This window comes from Mya arenaria, chromosome 14 (assembly GCF_026914265.1).
Source record: "Mya arenaria isolate MELC-2E11 chromosome 14, ASM2691426v1".
NCBI classification, from domain to species: Eukaryota; Metazoa; Mollusca; class Bivalvia; order Myida; family Myidae; genus Mya; species Mya arenaria.
The window spans coordinates 34,014,576-34,037,514 of NC_069135.1; positions in this window are offsets into that span (position 1 = coordinate 34,014,576).

Sequence of the window (22,939 nt, forward strand, 5' to 3'; positions counted from 1 at the left end):
TATATCTAAAATGCATATAAATATATATTTATATATATGTATATATGGAACCTGTGTATTTTGGGCCGGTGGCCTTTAATTGCAAATAAACACGTATCGTATCGTATCGTAAAAGCCTAAAACCCCCACACACAAAATGGAAGAGAACCTACATACAATGCATGAATTTAGTTGTTATACACAAATGAATCATACGCTTCATGATGTGTTTTTGTATGTACCTGACATTGGGCCGATTGTTTACAATCATTTTACAGTTTAAGCTGCGACCTTACAGACTGACATTTTTTACTTGTATTGTATTACTTTGTCTCGGAATCAGCTTATTTTGTCATCAATATCCCCGTTTACCTCATATAAGATAACTCACAATAGAACAGATCTCATTTGTTTGGAAAACTGCCGAAAACTCGTTGTTCTTAAAGCTGCACTCTCACAGATATACCATTTTTACAACTTTTTATTTTTTGTCTTAGAAAGAGCAAATTTTTGCGTAAATATCTGCAAAACAATGATAAAAGACTGCTGACAAAAGATCAGATCGCAGATTTTCATATTTCCGTTCGAAAATTAATGTTTTATGGTTTAAAACCGTTACTAACGGTTTAAGAAAAATGCATAAAACATAATTTTTTGAACTTAAATATAAAAATCTGCGATCTGATTTTTTGTCAGCAGTCTTATATAACTGGTTTCCATGGATTTTCGCAAAAATTGCCTCGTTCCAAGACAAAAAAAAATAAAAAGTTGTCAAAACGTTCAATCTGTGAGAGTGCAGCTTTAAAGCATAAGAAACGCTTTTAGCCGTTAAACATCAAGGTTCGAACATAAATATGAAACATGCTGTCTGATATTTTGACAGCGGTCTTATATCACTCGTTTGACGACATTTACGCAAACTTTGGCTTATTCCAAGTTAACACTGAAATAAAATAGTTGTCAAATCGGTCTATCTGTGAGAGTTCAACTTTAACAGCGTGATTCAAGACACCGTTGTTAGCTTTAAAACATAAGAATTTATGATATATCACCATATCTAAGAACAAACAAATACAGCTTAAACAGTTGTCTCAAATCTTGTTTGAAAAACAGCAATTCACAAGTGTATACATTAAAGTTTCAGAGCAGGAATAATAACGTTGCCAATGTTGTTAACTTTATGAAATCTCTGAACAAGCGGTCCGTTGATTAGAGCTGTCAACATTATAAATATGTTAACTTCCAATATTGCCAGAATAGGTATGACGGTACGTGTTCCTATCACTAAGTCTAAGGAATATACGATTGTATTATAAGTAGTTGAGTGTTATGCCCGAATCAATTGTTCACGGTAGCCCAAGGTAATTTGGGTCATATTACTATAGACGCGTAGCGGCTGAATCCACATGATTCTGACAGAAGAATCAGCCAAAGAACTTGACTAAATGATTCTAAAACTGTCCATTTTTAAATATGTTAACTTCCAATATTGCCAGAATAGGTATGACGGTACGTGTTCCTATCACGAAGTCTAAGGAATATACGAATGTATTATAAGTAGTTGAGTGTTATGCCCGTATCAATTGTTCACGGAAGCCCAAGGTAATTTGGGTCAAATAACAACAGCCGCGTAGCGGCTGAATCCACATGATTCTGACAGAAGAATCAGCCAAAGAACTTGACTAAATGATTCTAAAACTGTCCATTTTTTCAGTACTAAATCAAGCACCTTAGACCGCCCAGAATGCATCAGATTGCATCATGGTTTTCAAACTTTTCCGAGGGGGGCATGCCCCCCCCCCCCCCCATCCTCGCACAAATATGAATCCACATGAATAGATGGCTGGCTACGCTATCGCTATTGCAGTTAATCAGAAAATCGCGGATTAATCAATTTATCACTTATCCAAATGGCATACTCAAACATAGAGTGTTGACTATTCCAAAATCACCTGCACAATTAAAGGCAAACGGTCTTGAAATACTTCTATGACAATAATTATGTTGCAGTGACCTGTTCCTAACGTTGTATACGTGGACACGCCTATGAAGCCATGGAAATAATGTCTGCTCAAAATTGTACCAAACGGAATTTACCGTTAAGCGGTGAAGAAGCATTAGTTTTATTTTTTTTACTTTACATCGATTGTGAACCAAGTTATTGCAACATTATATTAATCACTCTCGTTGGCACCATTTTACGCGAGAGTATGGTCTTGTGTTGTCGGAGAGAACGGGGTACCCGGAGGAAACACACTTGTTTGGCTTGGTGACCACACAAGAAGAAGCACTCAGGTCTGAAGATTAGAAATTCTACGACACGAAATTCGTAAAAAAGCATTTCCTCCAATCTTTAAACATGTGTTTGTACAGAGGTCAGCCAAGTAGCCAAGCATCTAGCTGACGTATGCCTTGTTTTAAAGCACAATATCACTAAACAAGAGACACGGGTAACGTACAAAAACAACGACATACCACAAATGCCTGAACATATGTTTACTAACAATGTTGAGGTAACTAACTGTCTTGGAATGTTCAATGAAACATGATATACAATCTATCAAGGAAATACCATTCTCATTCGTCAGGTTTTATCGTGACAAAACTGTGGTACGCATAGCATGATCACTCTGGTGAACGAGGATGGGAAATTCAAATTAAGATTATATTATTACAAGAAACACATACATTACGTGTTGGTTATAAAGAAAAATATATACATGATAACAAAATGTATCGTAACCTTGCCTAATCATTCTATTAGTATGTACGTTATTTGTACTTTATTGTTTGTGAGTGAACTATCGAATAAGAAAGATATTGCTTCAAAATGTGTAATTGCGGGGTTGATGTCATTATCAGGGTATGAACGCAATTGGGTTGGTCAATGTGTGTGGAGTCCGAAGGACTCCACGCGTACTTTGACCAACCCAATTGCGTTCATATCCCCGATAATGACATCAACCCCGCAATTCATTCCTTATATTTACACCATTAGTTCATTATTTCATTTAAGAATTGTTAAAAAAATACGATCCGAACATATCCGAGGATGTTGCGTTCATCGATTGATGAACGCAATTGCCGAAAGGCAGTTCATTTAAGGAATGGAAGTTGAGGTGTAAATATATGATTATGAATACTTAATATATTAAATAGGAATATAGTTAACCAATGTTTTTACCATAAACCTCTCAAATGTTAAATCATTATTTCAGACATGCTATAAAATGTTTCTATGTTTAAGGCATTTTCTCATATATAAATAAGATACAATTTATCAATGGTCAAGAGTCGTTTTGACTTATATCATTATCTTTATTATGTTTTGTTCTATCAATAGGAATATGTTTGTAAACAGATTCATTTCAACCTTAAAAATGTGACATTATCACATAATGTTTATTGTATAATTCTTACCATTTAACAAACACACATACAAGGAATTATCATGGACAAGCAATTACAACATATGACTTCCGATTCACGTTGACATAAAACAATGAATGGAACACAACGTAAACTCAAGCGTATGCGTTTGAACGTAAGACCGTCAGTACTTATTTGGTTCAATTTGAACGCGGACAGCATGCACATGGAATTGTTCCGCGATCCTCTGTTCGTGCGTGACCGAGTCCTTGTCAACGAGTACGTACATTGATCCGTCCAACAGTGTTGTTTTTAATTGCGTTGGGTTATTATAGAATATTTTGATTACTGGATTGTGTTGAGAAACATGTTGAAAGAAAATGAAGATATACTCAATCATAAAATAGAGTTATTGAACTGCCAATGGTACAAACAAAAACAAAACAAAATAGCAACTAGTGTATTATGTTTTTAACATACATCTTGTTGAAGGAATATACTGTAAGCAAATATTTGTGTTGGTACTGTAGTATAAACATTGTACAACCGCATTTCTATCAAACATATTGTCAATACAACTAGTCACATGATTGCATGACCTTGCTTACGATATCACGTATTGAAGGATGTCTTTAAGTTGTATCACGGACAGAGCTAACATACACCGAGTCCGTATTTGACAGGTATACAAATGTCGCTAGATACTAGCATTTGCTGTTAACGAAATGCTTGAGTCTTGAGTAATTCTATTCAGAGGGAGGTGGTTATGCCATAAATGACTGCAAGTTATCCATAGTGTCCGCCGTGTATAAACGCATCTATACAAGTACCTGCAACCACCCCTGCTTACTCTTACCGCTGATGAAGTTATTTAGCACTCAAAAACATCTTTCAAGGATCGCGTCCATCGCATTTCTGCAAGGCTGTTATCTGCTCTGTTGACTGAACCTTTGCAAGCTCAAGGGAGAATCATTCGAATGCTGGTATTGGTTCTTGCAACTTTTTTCTTTGCCCTGCGTGGTTCAGAAAAGGGGCCTTTATCTGTCACTAATATCCGTAAGGCTGAGCCTTGCGATGTGCAACATTCTTTTTATCGCTTGCATAAGAACATTGAGGTGGATTTGCTAAGTCATCCTCGTTACTTGCAGTGCTCCTTAAACGCTACAAAATGAGAATATGATTCACGTGTACATGCTATCAGTTCTAGCAATTCTTTTAAACATACTAGAGGCGTTATACATGGTCAAATATTCATAAAATTTAATCAGATTGTTTTCCTTGATGAAATCGGAGATATTTGAAATTGGCTCACATATGATCGAAAATTAGGTCACAAGGTCAAATCTTTCAAAATTCTTGTCCGAAACTATTTTACGGTGGTGATTGGTCTGATTAAGTTCAAACATGGTCAGAATGTTTTTTTGGTTAAATTTTGACTGCGTGTTAAATGTGTGTCATATGGGTCAAAAACTAGGTCAATAGGAAACAGAAATCTTGTTTTAATTGTATTCCTTTGTTGGTTGACCTATTTCACTATGGTAAACAATGCTTTCCAAATCGTGTTATTGAAATGGAGTTATCGCGTTTCGTTTATAAAGGTTTTGATTTTTCTATTTATTTCATGTAAAGAAAATTTAAAAAAGAGATTCTTATAGAATTTGAGAGACACTTTTTAAGGGCTGAGACTTTCATAATTGTTATATAAGGTCAAATCTTGTGTTTTGGTCAAATCGAGTTTCTATAAAACTATTTCACAAGTAAAACAGATTTGAAAATTCTTGGATTTAATTGAATTCAATGGAGATTACATTTCAGCCTTCTTTTATATTTTTGAAACGTGTGGACTGCTTTAAATAGAGTAATAGACTGTGTTCAAACGTCCATGTAGTTGTAATTACGTGTTAGTAAAAAATGTTGTTGTTGTTTAAAGAGTATTGCTGGTTCTCTTTCTCTATTGCAGTAGGTGTTCGTAATATTACAATTACCGTGAATACGAGTGTAGGCTCTTTTCAACTCGATAGAGATCGTCAGAGAAGTCATCGTCTACTTGGGCCATGTTGCTCTCTAAACTGAACATATATAAGACACATAATTATACTGTGAGATGAGTTCTTGTATATACTAAATATTTTATGTACATGTAATCTATATGATTCTTACAAATGAAAGTATGATATATAACACCATGCTCCAATCTGCGTTTATATGCCTCTCGACATAATTATGATTTATTTAAATTGTGACATATTCCAAAAAAAAGCAAAATAAAAATTAAATATATTGTTACATTTACCTCATTCATGTAAGCTATATTTTGATTGTAACCATGTGTCCTTTTACGTAAGGATACAAAAATCCCTATATTTCCATGAACTACCGCCGTATTGTTGCCGAGGCTGGTCATCACTCTTTTCCACTTGACGAAGGTGTCGAATTATATTGGTCATCTTATGGCATCGCCTTGGAAACAAGAGCATTGCATGCGGATGCCCAAGCTAGTTACGAAAGGTATTATTTCTATCAAAGTAAAAGGCAAGGTATTATTTCTATCAATGTAAAAGGCAAGAATTACAGTCAATGTCTTACTGCCTGAAATTTTATTAGGTCTGAACATGCGAATGTTATGCTTAAGGTTCAAGATTATGCACAACAACAACAACAACAACAACAACAAGAACAATAACAATTACTACAACAACAACAACGGCACCAAGATTATGACAAAAGTTGATGCCTAAACTATTTTTTTCGCAAAGCAGACGAGCTTAAATCAAGGTTTAATTTTCGTCTTGAAAAAATACCAATATCAAATGCCTTTAAAGGCCTAGTTTAAGGAATGTTTGGCATGATAATCCCCTGCTGTGCATCTCCTGCTAATTGCACTGATGTCGCAGTAGAGGGTCAATTTCCTGTGAATTCTTTTATTGTCTCAGGGCAATTTAGGGTCCATTTGTATAATAAAACAACCAAAATTGCAGAGCAGTAACCTCAGATTGGAGATCTGATAAGACAATAAGGCGATAAAATTAAGATCAGTTAACATAGGTTGTGTACAAATACTCGTTGTTGTTGTGTTTTTTTGTGTGAGTTTTTTTAGGGGAAGGGTCAATTATAGAAGGCTTAAACTAGGCCTTTAAGGTATTTTGGTGTACTAATTTATGCACGTTTAAGAACCTATCTACAACAGAGAATTGAAAATTGTTGCCTGGTATACCATAAAAAATGACGGTCAATGAACTTTATAAATATTGACAGAAAAAAATTGGAAATAGTGAAATAGTATTACCACAACTGGCATTTGTGATAGAATGCCATATTTTTTTCTCTTTTTTTTCTTTTTTTATCACAGAGGCTTCTACAACCGGCAACCGGGTTTTCTCAGACCATTTCTTCCAGTTTCGGTGATTTCTTGAGACTGAATCGTTATGGAAGTCTTATTGGCATTTTTTTCCTACATCATTCATCCTGTTAACTGTTCGTTTCCGTGAAAAATTATTCATCGAGCAAAAACAACACGAACCCGGACGCGGTCACGCCAAGCGCGTATGGAATGTATTTTAAGCGGTATTTCCCGGACACGAACCCGGACATGTGCGCGGACAAGCCAAACGCGAATGGAATGTAATTAAGCGGTATTATAATTTCCCGGACAAGGACTCAGACGCAGAAACGGGCACGGACCACGTATCACGGAACTATGGCCTACTGGCAATATACTATATATTATTAAACAACAAACTACACTGCTCATTATCGTGTGTTTATCTTTATTGAAACTTAATGGTATTATGTAATATATTGATATTTCATAGTTTATTTCAGTATTGGCCACTTAAACTGTAAATAACCCAATGCAAGATACCGATTTGCCAATAAAACATTAAGCTGGATTAGAAAACAATAATATGAATTTATTTTTAAAGCATTCGATTTTATTTTTATTATTATTAATTATGATTATTATTATTTTTATTATTATTATAATTAGTAGTAGTAGTAGTAGTATTCGATTTGTCTGTGAAGCAGTGGGGGTTTTTATTTTCATTTCATAATATACTTGTGACGTAAACTATATAAAAATAGCTCGTACTTAAATTGTTTTAACGGGCACGAAATTACGACGTATAACATGTGTAAGTCAAAATAATAAATACCGTACGAATGTATTATATTCTTATTTGCCTATATAGAAGTGAACGTCACAGACATAGGCAATGCTAAATCAATAACACAAAAGAAAAAAATGATGCAATCATGTTTCCAATGCATTGAAGACCACAGTGACGTTGCTTATTATACGAACATTTATAGAACAATTCATTACAGTGACAGTCTCATTCAAAATCGATACATACACATGTAAAAGAAGCATAAATTTTGAGTGATGCACCCTAAACTACTTACGAAAAAATGCATTTATGGAAAATATTAGTTACTGATAACCATGTATTTAATAGCTGAACATATCAAATGATTGGTGAATGCTAAAATATTTATCTACTATGGTCTCATAAGGTAGCAATACCGTGTTTTCTGCACATTTTTTATATTAAACTCGGTATCCTTCATAAGCACCATTGTTTTGACATTTGTTCATCATTTTTGCTATATTAAAACAATTGTATTAAATGTGTTAAATCTTATCACGGAGTAATAGTGCATCTTTAAAGCTATTACTAATTTTATCTGTTTGTCACAATTTGTATCTACCTTTAGTCCATGGTTTTCGATAGTCATAAAATAGTCACTCTACAAATGTATTTGGGTTTGGGTTTCTGGAGTAACAATAATATATGCAGCTTATTTGACAAGCCCAGTTGAAAAAATAAAATGTGATTCTGTTTGATTGCAAAATGCAGAACCAGCCAACCAACAAGTGAAACATACTAATTGGGACACACAAGAATTGGGACACACAACAGATTAGACACCACAAACTGGAGTGATACCCAAGACAATAAGAGAAGATAATGAAGAAACCATGCATTCGAAAATGTAGGAAAAAAATGAAAATAAAATTGCACACACCTGTACTGCGTCTAGCGGTTGGCAACGTTAGGGAACATTGATGATGAATAAGACAAATCGAAAATGATGAACTTTAAACAGAAACTCGTTCAGTACAAAATCCCGATTTGTCGAATGACATCATTGGAATTTCAGTTTACCTAAAAATAAGACAAAGGATTGTGAACAAGGTTTTTTTTAAAAATACAATCCTGTTTAAGCTGACGCTAAATTGACAAATTATTTGTAGTAAAAAATACCTCTGTTAAAAAGTAAAGGCAGCAAAACATTTATTAGATGGCGATATTTTAAAAGTTTAGTTTATCAGTCTCTAAGCATGAGGTTAAACAAAGCTTTAAAATTTACAGGTAAGGAAAACAGATAAGGAAAAACAGTGAGAAAACCAGAAACAACAAGATCAGAATGTAAAACAAAACTGTATAACAATTTGTTGAAAATTTGGCCATGTTTAAACAAAATATAAATAAAAACATTCTCCATAGGTTATTATTTCTGGTCTTTTGGACATCAACCATTGAAGTGTCTGGATTGGTGTTTTACCTTATCCTATTTTCTAAGAATTTAAGGACGTACTCAAAATGACGTCTTAGATGTGTGCATTTAATTGTAGATTGAATCCAACTGAAATTCGCTGCTACATCTGTGTCATAGTCTAAGACGCTGGCACATGGAAGAACGCTAATAACTAGATATTAAAGAATTCCTAAAGCCGAACAATGTAAATAAATGAAAAACTAATGGTCCGCAGAACAAGTGGGGCACAACAAATAGGTCATCAAAACAAGTGGGACACAATAAATAGGTCACAACAAATAGGACACAACAAATGGGACACAACAAATAGGTCATAGCAACAAGTGGGACACAATAAATATGTCACAACAAATAGGACACAACAAATAGGTCATCACAACAAGAGGGACACAAAAAGGTCACAATAAATAGGACACAACAAATAGTTCATAGCAACAAGTGGGGCACAACAAATAGGTCATAACAACAAGAAGGACACAGCAAAAAGGTCATAACAAAAGGTCATAGCAACAAGTGGGACTCAACAAAAAGGTCATAACAACAAGTGGGACAAAACAAATAGGCCATAGCAACAAGTGGGACACAACAAATAGGCCATAACAACAAGTGGGGCACAACAAATGGGACATAACAACAAGTGGGACACAACAAAAAGGCCATAACAACAAGTGGGACACGACAAATAGGCCATAGCAACAAGTGAGGCACAACAAATATGACATTACAAATGGGCACAACAAATAGGCTATAACAACAAGTGGCGCACAACAAACAGGACATAACAACAAATGGACACAACAAATAGGTCATAACAACAAGTGGGACACAACAAATAGGTCATCACAACAAGTGGGGCACAACAAGTAGGTCATCACAACAAGTTGGATACAACAAATAGTTCACAACAATTAGGACACAACAAAAAGGACATAACAAATAGGTCACAACAAATAGGACACAACAAATAGGACACAACAAATTGGTCACAAGAAATAGGACAAACAAATATGACACAGCAAGTAGGTCACAACCAATAGGACATCACAGCAAGTGGGACACAACAAATAGGTCATCACAACAAGTGGGGCACAACAAATAGGTCATCACAACAAGTGGGGCACAACAAATAGGTCATCACAACAAGTGGGGCACAACAAATAGGTCATCACAACAAGTGGGGCACAACAAATAGGACATCACAACAAGTGGGGCACAACAAATAGGTCATCACAACAAGTGGGGCACAACAAATAGGCCATAACAACAGGTGGGACACAACAAATAGGCCATAACACTAAGTGGGGCACAACAAATATGTCATCACAACACGTGGGGCACAACAAATAGGCTATAACAACAAGTGGGACACAACAAATAGGCCATTGACAAGTGGGCAAGATTATAAGTATCTTCCATGGCCGCTCGTGTAAGATAGGTTTATCCCGACCAGAGCGTAGGGTGTTTTGCGGAAACGAGGTTTACCGAGTTTCCACAATACACCCTACGCGAGGGTCGGGATGAACCTATCTTACACGAGCGGCTATGGTAGATGCTTTTTCTCCCACATCAGTTTAACAAAATTAAGTAAAAATGTATTTTTTGCTGGAACTCTTTTGTGCTTAGTAAAAATAATTGCGCATGGATATGCGATAATTCGTGGTTGTCATGGATATGCGCGCAGCGATTCAGATGATGTTATTAGTCAAATCGGTCTTTAAATAGTTCTAAGGAGAGTAAAGCATTATTTCTTGAAAGGTGCGTGATTACTGTTTTATGGTGACATTTGAAGCGAGAAATAATTGATTAGCGTTCTAAATATTACCACAATAAAATGTTTCCATAATGCTACAGACGACAGTCTTTAACAAGGGAGGTAATTACAATGTGGAGACCATTAAAAAAAGTTCCATACGGGCATTTTATCTTCGCCCGTGGGCAAGACAAGAATTTCTAGCATAGCTAAATTATTGGATCTACTTATCTGAGGTGGGAGAAAAGAATTTCTAGCATGGTTAGATGTTTGGATCTACTTATCTGAGGTGGGAGAATTTACTTATCTTATCCGTATTTAACAATTTGTATCTACCTTGATTCCATGGTTGTCGATAGTCAGTAAAATAAATCAGTATACAAATTTATTTGGGTTACTGAAGTAACTATTACTAGTATGCAATTGCAGCTTGTTAGACAAGCCCAGTTGGAAATATAAAATGTGATTCTGTTTGATTGCAAAATGCAGAACCAGCCAACCAACAAATGAAACCAACCGAATGGGACACACAACGATTGGGACACACGACAGATCGGGACACACAACAGATTGGGACACACAACAGATTGGGACATACAACAGATTGGTACACATAACAGATTGGGACCCACAACAGATTGGGACACACAACGATTGGGACACACAACAGATTGGGACACACAACAGATTGGAACACACAACAGATTGGGACACACAACATATTGGGACACACAACGATTGGGACACATAACGATTAGGACACACAACGATTGGGACACACAACGATTGGGACACACAACGATTGGGACACACACCGATTGGGAAACACAACGATTGGGACACACAACATATTGGGACACACAACATATTGGGACACCCAACAGATTGGGACACACAACGATTGGGACACACAACAGATTGGGACACACACCGATTGGGACACACACCGATTGGGACACACAACGATTGGGACACACAACAGATTGGGACACACAACGATTGGGACCCAGAACGATTAGGACACACAACGATTGGGACACACAACGATTGGGACAAACAACAGATTGGGACACACAACGATTGGGACACACAACATATTGGGACACACAACATATTGGGACACACAACAAATTGGGACACACAACAGATTGGGGACAAACAACGATTGGGACACACAACAGATTGGGACACACAACGATTGGGACACACAACGATTGGGACACACAACAGATTGGGACACACAACGATTGGGACACACAACATATTGGATACCACAACTTGGAGTGATACCCAAGACAATAAACGAAGACAATGAAGAAATTATGCATGCGAAAATGCAGGGGAAAAAATGAAAATAAATTTTACACATCTGTGTTGCTTCTAGCAATTGGAAACGTTAGGAAACATTGATGATGACTAAGAAAAATTGAAAATGATTACCAAGGCTAGTTTATATCCCCCGTCAAGCACTTTAAAAAGAAACTCGTACGGCACAAAATTCCATTATGACACAATTGGAATTTCGGAATATCTAAAAATAAGGCAAAGGAGGTAAACCATTGTATTTTCAAATACATAACGAATATGCATTTATTAACAAAGCATTGCAATGCACATTAAAATAAATCGTCTATTGCACGCAAAATGACAATTATATTTAAGGTGACGCTAAAATGGCAAACAACTTGTAGTAAAATTACCTCTGTTCAAAGTTTAAGGCAGACCCAAGATTTTAAATGGCGAAATTTAAAAGCTTTGTTTATCAGTCTCTATGCAAAAGGACAAACAAAAGTGTTTAAACTTATATAAAAGGAAAAAAAGAGAAAACCAGCAATAACAAGATATGAATATGAACAAACTTCATTACAATTTAATGACAATATGGCCATGCTTAAGCAAAATATAAATATAAAAAAAACATTCTACATAGGTCATTATCTCTTATTTCATCGTTAATGAAGCATAGCACCATCGAACTGTGTCTCGTTTCATCACTCGTTATTGTGTATGTATATTAAAATATGCATTTCTGTAGCTCAAATGCTTATTTACTTAGTTCAATATTTTCTGCAATAAATGCTGGTTAAACCAACTGTGTCTGGATTGGAGTTTGTACTTAACCTTCTTTTCTAAGCATTTACAGAAAAACCAGGACGTTCACAAAATATCGCCTTAAATGTATGTATTTTATTGCAGATTTAAACAAACCTAATTTTTTTTCTACCTCTGTCATAGGCTATGCCGCCTAGCAAAATGACTCGGCACATGAAAGAACTTTAAAAAGTTGATTTTAAAGAAATCCAAATGCAGAACACTTCAAAATTTAATATTCCGCAGATAGAACTTAGATTTAAAAACTGAACTTTTCCAAAAACCTGCCTTCGTTTTGAATGGAAATATTTAATGGGGTGGTAAGACCAAAACAGTTTATGCATCTTCTTTTCGATAAAAATTACTAACATAAGCAGTGTGTGTATACCGCGTGATAAATTTCGTCAAAAATGCTACGTCGGAAGGCAACATTTAGCTTAAAATAAAGACTTAACTCAAAGATAACTTTTGGTAAATATACGTCACTACGACAAACAATACATACATTGTTGTTTCTTAATTTTAATAAACTTTAAACATTAAAATTAAACACATATGCCATACTCCCATACAGGTTCACTCTTCTATATTAGCTCATATAATATACATAATGCAATCATAATAAATGCCACTGAACAAGATGAGAACATTATTACGTCATAAATGACTGTATTAATTTATGACGTAATTGTATGTCGCGTGACTACTATTTTGGTAAATATACGTCACTACGACAAACAATACATAAATTGTTGTTACTTAATTTTAATAAACTTTAAACATTAAAATTAAACACATGCCATACTGATGAGATAAATGCACAAAATAGAATGACGTACTCAAATTAAAGCGTACTAAACCAGAGTGCCAACTTGTATGAACTAAAATCTCCAATACTTATTTACTCATGATTAAGTATGTCATCTGTGAAGCCAGAAGGAGTCTGAGAATGCACGTAATGCGCGAAGAAAACCTCTGAACTCTTCCATCGCCCGACTTTACGCACGATCTCGGGATTTATATTCTGAGCTATCGCGGTAGTAGCACCCGTTGGACGAAACGACTTTGCCGTGTAACCCTGTCCCTCTAGACCTGCCAGTTTTATAGCTTCATCCAAAATCTTGGCAACAGACGATGCTAATTGCATTATACGGCGCGCGAAGCGATAAGAATACCGGACCACCTGGCGGCCGGAACCTGTCTGTCCGTTCAATGTAGTCCTGTAATGTCTAAACAGGATCAAGCTTAACGTTGCTCGCCCGTGGCAACTCGACCTCAAACCCTGACCGCGATGTATCATTTTTGAAACCGAAAAATGTTATTAATATTTTGGCAGACTTTTCACGGAATTCAACCTGACTAATATTGAAACATAACTTTATCTCGTCGTCGGGTTGTGAATACAATATGCCATTAGGTGCAACGTCTGATGGTCTTAGCATTAACGTCATCAGATACTTAAAATCCAAATGTTTGTTGTCCGACCAACTTAAAAATAAGTTGTGAAAACGCTCTATAGGCATTGGTACATTGGTCCCCGATTTGACTAGTCCGCTAACGAGAAGTCTTACGTCTGAATCTTCGACAAGATTGACACGCCCCTTGGCTCGATATAAGTGACCTATAGCGGCAATGTTTGTTCTAATGACCGAATTAGGTCGAGACGACGCGTTAGCCATGTTGCAGAAAAAATCGGCCAGATAACATGTGTCATTTGGCGGGAAATCACACTTTGTTTCAGAACAAAACTTAAACAATTTCTCGAGCGCGTTATCATATGATCGTAAAGTGCCCTTAGCAAGACTATATCTCAACTTGCTAATACTATACTGTGACCAGTTTTTTGCTACAAGTTCTTCCCGCCATACACTCTCCAGGCGACTATTTGCCACTTCCGGTTCCGGCACGGCTCCGGAAGTGCCCTCATTGATCGAAAAACTCTTGGGTTGTTCGGTAACTTTAGAGGTGGGGAAATTGACATACGAGCCAACCGTTGATACCATGTTTGTGTCTTCCACTGCGGAGCTATTATGGTCGCATACGCTTTTTGCGTTTGTACTATGTCTAAAATTCGTGGTATAAGACAAAACGGGGCGTTTACAAAGTTGTTTTCGCACCCCCAGTTGCCCTGCGATAGGGCGTCTATTGCTTCTGACAACGGATCCCAGTACCGACTGTTGAACCTCGGTAACTGAGCGTTCTGACAATTTGCACACCGATCTATTGTGTGACGACCGTACAATTTGTCTATGTAACCGAACATGGCTGGATGCAACATCCAATTGTGCTTGTCTGGCGTTCTCGACCAATAATCGGCTTGACCATTCTGTACTCCTGCGATATGAGCACAACGTAACGGGATTCCATGATCGAACGCTTCCGCCCAAATTGCTAATGCCAGCCTTGACAGTTTTTGGCTCGGGCCCCCCATATGGTTTATATAAGTCATTGCAGAAATATTGTCGGTTAGTACTTGCACTACTAACCCGCGTAACAGCTTCGCGAAGGCCTTGATGGCCATCAATATGGCCAACATTTCTCTTTCGTTCGAGGTGAGATACGAGACGCGGCGGTTCCAGTCGCCCGATGCAACATGGCTGCCGTACGTTGCTCCCCAGCCTAGACCACTGGCATCGGTGACCACCTGAGCCTGTATTGTCTCGGAACATATCTCGCGTGAGTTCCAGTAATCTACTGAATTTAACCACCACTGTAGTTCTTCTGCAACTTCCGGTGTTATAATTAAGCTATCCGACCACGATTTACGCGCACTAAGTAATTTATACGAATTTCTCAGAAAAAGTTTGCCAGGTGTGACGGCCCAGGCAACTGACACACACTGCCCCAATACTTTCGCTAACTGACGGGCAGCTGCCAGCCCTTGACCAAGAACTCTCCGAATAGACCTCTTTAGCCTGGCCACGCGAATCAACTGCACTTTTACGATTATTCTGCTGTCGGCAGTACATATTGTATATCCATTATATGCAATACGCTGTGTTGGCACTATGTTTGATTTCTCAAAATTCACTTCAAACCCTAACTCGTCTAATGTATGCAGTAACTGATCTTTGTGATCTGTTATATTTGACACAGATGCACAAAGTAGAAAATCGTCAACAAAAACTGTAATTCTCAACCCTACAGGCCGTAAATACGTTATAACAGGCCTCAAACTCCATCCCATTTAAATCCTAAGAATTTTCTGTGTGATACATGAACAGGTATATGTAAAAATCCGTCTTTGATATCAGTCGTAATAAACCTGTCTTCGGGTTCTATTAACTTCACCGCATCTCGAATGTCTTCATTTCTGTACTTTGGAATATTATGTACAATTATCATTAAGCTTCCTTAAATCCGTGATAAGACGTAACTTATTGTTCTTTTTAGGCACAACCCCTAAAGGGCTCACACAAACTGGTTTTTCTTCCCTAGGTTCTATGTATCCGAGTAATAACAACCTATGTAATTCCTGATTAACAAACTGACACTGTTTTGCACTAAGATCGTGATTCTTTAACTCGAAAGGCTGTACTTGTGTCGCAAAGGGAATAGTAATACCATTAGTAATCCAATCAATTATGTGATCGGGCGCATCAATCTGTTTCCATGCAGATATATTTCGTTGGAGATTAGAAATACACATTGAAACAAAATTTTGATTAAGTGAAATCTGAATGAAAACAACGCTTAATGTAAGCACACAATGCGTAACTAATCGTCCTTATCGTATGCGTTTGGTGCACCCTCGTCCTTCTGGTGATTGTTGCGGTATCTCGACGACGGGAACTGGCGCGACGCGAAGCTATTGAAAACGTCTCCCCGACGACCTCCGCGTTGACCTCCACGATAACCGCCACGTCCCGACTCGTACGATGATGTTGACGCACCACGTGCTGGGGCTGTCGTACGGCTGGCCGCCGATAAGGCGGCTGCAGACCTTAAAGTATCGAGCGAGTCTGCTTTTAACCCGGATGTGTTCTTTTGTAACGCACGAAATATCCTTGATGTTGATTGGTCAAACTGTCCATTTACAAGAATAGCCGCATACTCGTCCTGAACATATTTACACTGGGCATGACAAATAAGAAACAACTGGTCCAATGTTTCTTGGGTTACACTAGAGCCTGGTTCAATTGTCGATAGGAGTTTTGCCGTGGTTTCACTGTAACGGCTATACTTTGAAAGAATGTTCAATACAGGAACATCCGAACGCTTGATTCCTTGACGGGATTCGTTGAGTCGTAGCTCTGTCGGCAGCTTAATCCGTGCCAAACTGTCCTTCAGTGCGGAAAAATCCCCCTGGATATCAGAATTAGACCCGGTGGCAGTTAGAGCTTCGGTTCCGGGAGCCAACACGTGGCTTCTTTCTGGGTGGTCGTTTACCGAGAAGCACCCTTCACGTGGTGAATTTACAAATCCGGAGGAAATATCAAGTTTCTGAATCTCTGTCTGTAGATTTCGTTCTACGCCGATAATCCTTTCGTTCACAGAGTCTTTAAACTCCTGAAACTGTTCCTCCATCTGAATAATTGTCTATAAAATAAATTTATTTTCCTGACTGAACAAATACACGTCCTCTCTCGAGAGTGAACAAGATGAGAACATTGTTACGTCATAAATGACTGTATTATGACGTAATTGTATGTCGCGTGACTACTATCTTCTTTTACTACACCATTTAAAATAAAACAAAGGGCAGTCTATGCAGCTTCAAAAGCCCCGCCTTTATTTTATTACCGAAGTTTAACCAGGTGATTAGTTTCATCAAACACTTTGACAAACCTGTTTCCAAAATAATGTTTTTTTTTATCTACATTACGATTAACGACATTGTTGGTAATATACAATCACATATTCGACTCTTCGCAGATGATGCAACCTTACATATAAATGTCGAAGAACCTGTATTTGCTGCACATCAACTTACTAATGACCTAGACAAAAATCATATGTGGGCTGAGTGATGGCTTGTTACATTCAATCCTGCAAAAACCAAATTCCTACTATTCACTAGAAAGTCTAATAGGCATGTGCACCCCTCAATATTCATGAATAATACTGAAATATCTGAAGTTACAACTCATAAACACTTGGACGTCACACTTTCTAGCACCTGTTCCTGACACGATCATATTCAATCAGTCAAACAAAAGGCTTGGCAGCGAATTCACTTCATGCGATCATTCAAATACGTTATTAATCGTAAATCGCTTGAGGTTCTTTATTTCACATTCATTAGGCCTTTGTTGGAATATGCCGATGTTGTCTGGAATAATCTGACGCAAGCTGACGAGGATGACTTAGTAAAAGTTCAACATGAAGCGGCCAGAATTATATCCGGTGCAACTCGTTTTGTATCTTTGACAAATCTGTATGTTGAAACTAGAATTGAACAACTCAAAGAAAGGCGACGTAAACATAAACTGATCCTATTTTACAAGATTTTCACTCTCTTGCTCCAGCATATCTAACTACTCTGATTCCAACAAGAGTTGGCGATACTACTTCGTATAACCTTCGAAATGCAGCTAACCTTCGAAACATTTCATGCAAATCACGGTTGTTGACGAGTTAATTTCTGCCATCAACTATATCCGCATGGAACGCACTGCCGGAAGAAATTCGTTCATCGCCATCCGTGCCCTCTTTCAAATACAAACTTAGTAAGAATATAAAACAAGCTCATGTCTTCTACTACGAAGGTGACCGCAAATCTCGTGTCAATCACGCGAGGTTGCGTATGCACTGTAGCAACCTTAATGAGCATCTGTTCTCAAAAAAATATTGTCAACAGTCCTAATTGTCAATGCGGTGAAATTGAGGACACTTTCCACTTTTCCTTAACCTGTCCATTATATAACGTCCAACGAAATCATCTCATTGGTCAGTTATCCACCGTTGGTCATTTGTCTCTTCCACTCTCACTCTTTGGATCGAAGGAAGCTTCATATCAAACGAACAAACTTATCTTTGACCACGTCCAGAACTATATGCGCCAATCTAAACGTTTTTGAGTACAAATTCCAACAAACCTTATCCCGATCCCGATCTGACCAGTCCCTGTACCACCTTCCTTATTACACCTTCTTTTTCTTCAACCTTTATCCTTTCTTCTTTCTATCTAATTGACTACGAACTAAAACAACTAGTTTTTAGCATAGTTTGTACCATACGACTATAAGATTATATTTATTCGAGTCACTGCAAATTGCGCACCAGCCTAGCAGCGTGAATAACTTACATAAGAGAGACATAGTATAAGCCTCGAGGCTTTCTTCTCAATTCTGTGCACACTATTGTTTTGTGCATAATTTACATGGTTCTTTTTTGGTTTCAATACATTACGTTTTTGATCTCTGTTAATTTTCACTATGGTCAAATTTGTAGAACTAAACTAATTGTAAATATTATATCGAAATAAATATTGTTTAAACCAAAATGTTTTGACAGTGCTCCGTCAGACGGCCGTATTGTGAAAAGGTTTGTCAAAGTGTTTTAAGAAACTAAACTCTCAATCAAACGAAGGCGAGGCTCCGTAAGCGGCGTAGACAGTGCTATGTTTCATTTAATGTGGTAAAGAAATAGTGACGTTATCCTTGTTTAAAGTCATTCCAAGCGAAATATTGCCTTCCGACGTCGCATTTTTGACGCAATTTAACACGTGTTATACACAGACACAGCTACATCGATGAATTATACAATAACAATTAAAGGTGTAGTTTGTGTGTTTAGGTTTTATACAAATGTTCAAACGTTTGCATATCCAAACGTTTTTCTATAAAAGTCGAATGCCAACCGAAAATGTGCCGACAATATGCAATGCTTTGGTGTTATGTTCAAGATAATAGTCACTAGTAGTTAAAAAACAACAACATTCTTTCTTCTCACTACAATTTTACTTTAATGTCACTTAAGCGTATCGTAAAACGTGACCGTTCCAAGGCGGTATCTAACAATCCTTTGGTGTTTCTTGTTTGTGATTTTTTGTTTTTGTGTTCTATGTTTTTTACATTTACCCTGTGCCTTTAAATGGGGTTAGTGTTTAAATTTTCGCTACTGAGCTTGTTTCTGTAGTTTTTCTTCAAAATATTAATAAATGATGTTTTTATCTCCTTATTATCTCTTTTTTGTAGAATTACAACCAACAAGTGAACCATAATATGAGTGGGATACCACAACATGTTGGACACAACAAATAGGACACAACACCAAGTAAAACCAAACATATGGGATACCACAACAAGTTGGACACAACAAATAGGACATCACAACAAGTTGGATCCAACAAATAGGACACAACACCAATTAAAACCAAACATATGGGACACCGCAACAAGTGAATTACGACAAATTGGACACCAAAACCAGAAGTGACACCCAATACATCAAGACAAGATTATGAATAAATTAAACTTGCGACAATTTAGAAAAAAAATGGGTTTTTTGTACACACCTGTATTGCTTCTGGCAGTTGAAAACGTTAGGGCACATTGATGATGACTAAGAAAAATCGAAAATGGTTACCAAGGCTAGTTTATATCCCCTTCAAGCACTTAAAACAGAAACTCATTCAGCACAAAATCCCGGTATGTCAAATGACATCATGGGAATTTCGTAATATCTAAAAATAAGGCAAAGGAAGGTAAACAATTGTATATTCAAATGCATAATGCATGTGCATTTATTAACAAAGCATTAGCAAAGCATTGCATTGCACATTAAAATAAATCGAACATTGCACGCAAAATGACAATCCTGTTTAAGATGACGCTAAATTGACACATTACTTGTAGCTAAATTAGTTTTATGTATCAGTCTCTAGGCATATGGCTAAACAAAAGTGTTTAAACTTACATAAATGGAAAAAAACAAAAAGAAATCCGGAAACAACAAGATATCAATATAAGCAAACTTCACTACTAACTTAAATATACAGCATTTGCTTCCAAAATTAGATGAAGTAAATTATAATTTACAACAAAGCAATTTCACCCATATTAGGATTTTGTGAAACAGACAAAGTCAGCAATGACATATTGCAAATGAATAATTCTTGACCCGAAAGAAGGGATTCCTCTAATAAATGTGGTGGTGGATTGCTTATATATATATTAGAATAATGGGTTCACATTTCAAATATGTTCTAGTAAATTTTGTATATCGACCCCATAATCCTAACCACTCATGAATTGATTTGTATGACTCACAATTATATATATATATAATTTTATATATAAATCATACACTGGATATATATATACATAGATACTGTAGACTCTAACAATACGGAGTATTATATTCTTGGTGATTTTAATATAAAATATTACCATGATTTGAATACATTTGATAATCATAAATGGTCGGAATTAACCTTAAAATTTGACATTGAACAACTAATCAAAACGCCATCTATGGTGACAAAGAAAACATCATCAATCATTGATCATATTTATGCAAATTGTATTGGTCATATAGAGAACATATTTGTATCATACTTATCACTAAGCGATCACTTTCCAATATGTGTTACTCGTCTTACGAAAAGTACATGTTATGAAAATATTGATCACAAGTCAATGTATAGATGTTACAAATATTTTAACGAAAATGATTTTCAAAATGAATTAATGTTATCGGGCATTGAAACTGTGGAATCTATACCAAATCCAAATCATACACTGGATGTGTTTTACTCATTCTTAAATGATGTTCTAGACACGCCCTTCTAAAGGAAAAAAGAGTAAAACGCGATTACCAACCGAAAGTTCTTAACGAAAGAGACACATGGCATAAACATGGTGAACATGAACAATACAAAGAAATAAGTCTACTGCATTAATTAAACAAAATAAGAAAGCATCTTTCAAAAAATAGAAAAATGAAAAAAAAATTGGACCCAAAATATATCTGGAATAATTTGAAAGATTTAACACATTTAAATAACTGTGATAAAAATAAATTTACCAACACAATTGGTTGGATGATAAAGTTTTCAATGGAAAACTAAACATAATTAATGAATTATATAATCATTTCATAAACATTTCAAGTACACTTGAAAAAATACCGTTTAGACTTCAAACTTTGATGCTCTAAAAAAACTTGATGCAAAACTCGGATATAAAAAGTTTTGTTTAGAATACATAACTCCCTTACAAGTAAAACATATTATCTATAAACTTGATTTACATAAATCTACAGGTTTCGACGGAATCGGTCCAAAGTTTATAAAACAATGTGGGGATATAATAACACCGACTTTTGCCTCCATCATAAATAATAGTGTTAGGAAATGAATATTTCATGATCAATCAAAAACAGCACGAGTGTTACCATTATTTAAGACAGGTTTAAAAGATGACCCAAACAATTATCGACCTATTTCAATACTACTTACACTAGTTAAGATTTTTGAAAGACACATAGCTAAGCAACTTCAGTCTTACTTCCAAGAAACTAATAGTATATTAAATAAACAATCAAGGTTGAGGAAAAACTATTCATGTATAACCGCATTGACTAGTTTAGAGATGTAGACAGTGGCAAACTCATTGGAACTGTTTTTCTTGATCTCAGAAAAGCATTTGATTTAGCAGATCATGAAATCGTTTTGCCCAAATTGAAACTGTACCAATTTTAGAATAGCGCGTTCTTTTCGTCATACTTAAGTAACAGAAACAGTTAGCGATACACAATCTGAATTACTCACTGTATTTCTGGTGTACCTCAAGGGTCCATATTCGGTCCATTATTATTTATATTATATATCAATGATATTGCTACATGCAATGATAAGATGAATATAGATCTCTTTGCAGATGATTCTATATTGCATGAGGCGGATACTAGTCTCTGAAATTGAACATAAGCTTCAAAATAATCTAAATTGCATAGAAAAATGGTGCAAGGTAAATAGTATATTATTCCATCCAATCAAATCAAAATGCATGGTCATTGGAACATCATTTAAAACGAAACGAGCACCCGACTTGCATTTTATAATAATCGGAACTTCATTAGAAAAGGTAAATGCCAAAAAACTGGTATTTACGTTGATAATAATCTCAAATGGCATTCACAGACAGAATTTGTTGTAAAAAAAGTAAACTTAAAAAGTTCACTAGTAAAAAAAAGTTATAGATTATCTGACTGATGAGATTAAATATATGTTCTTTAACTCAT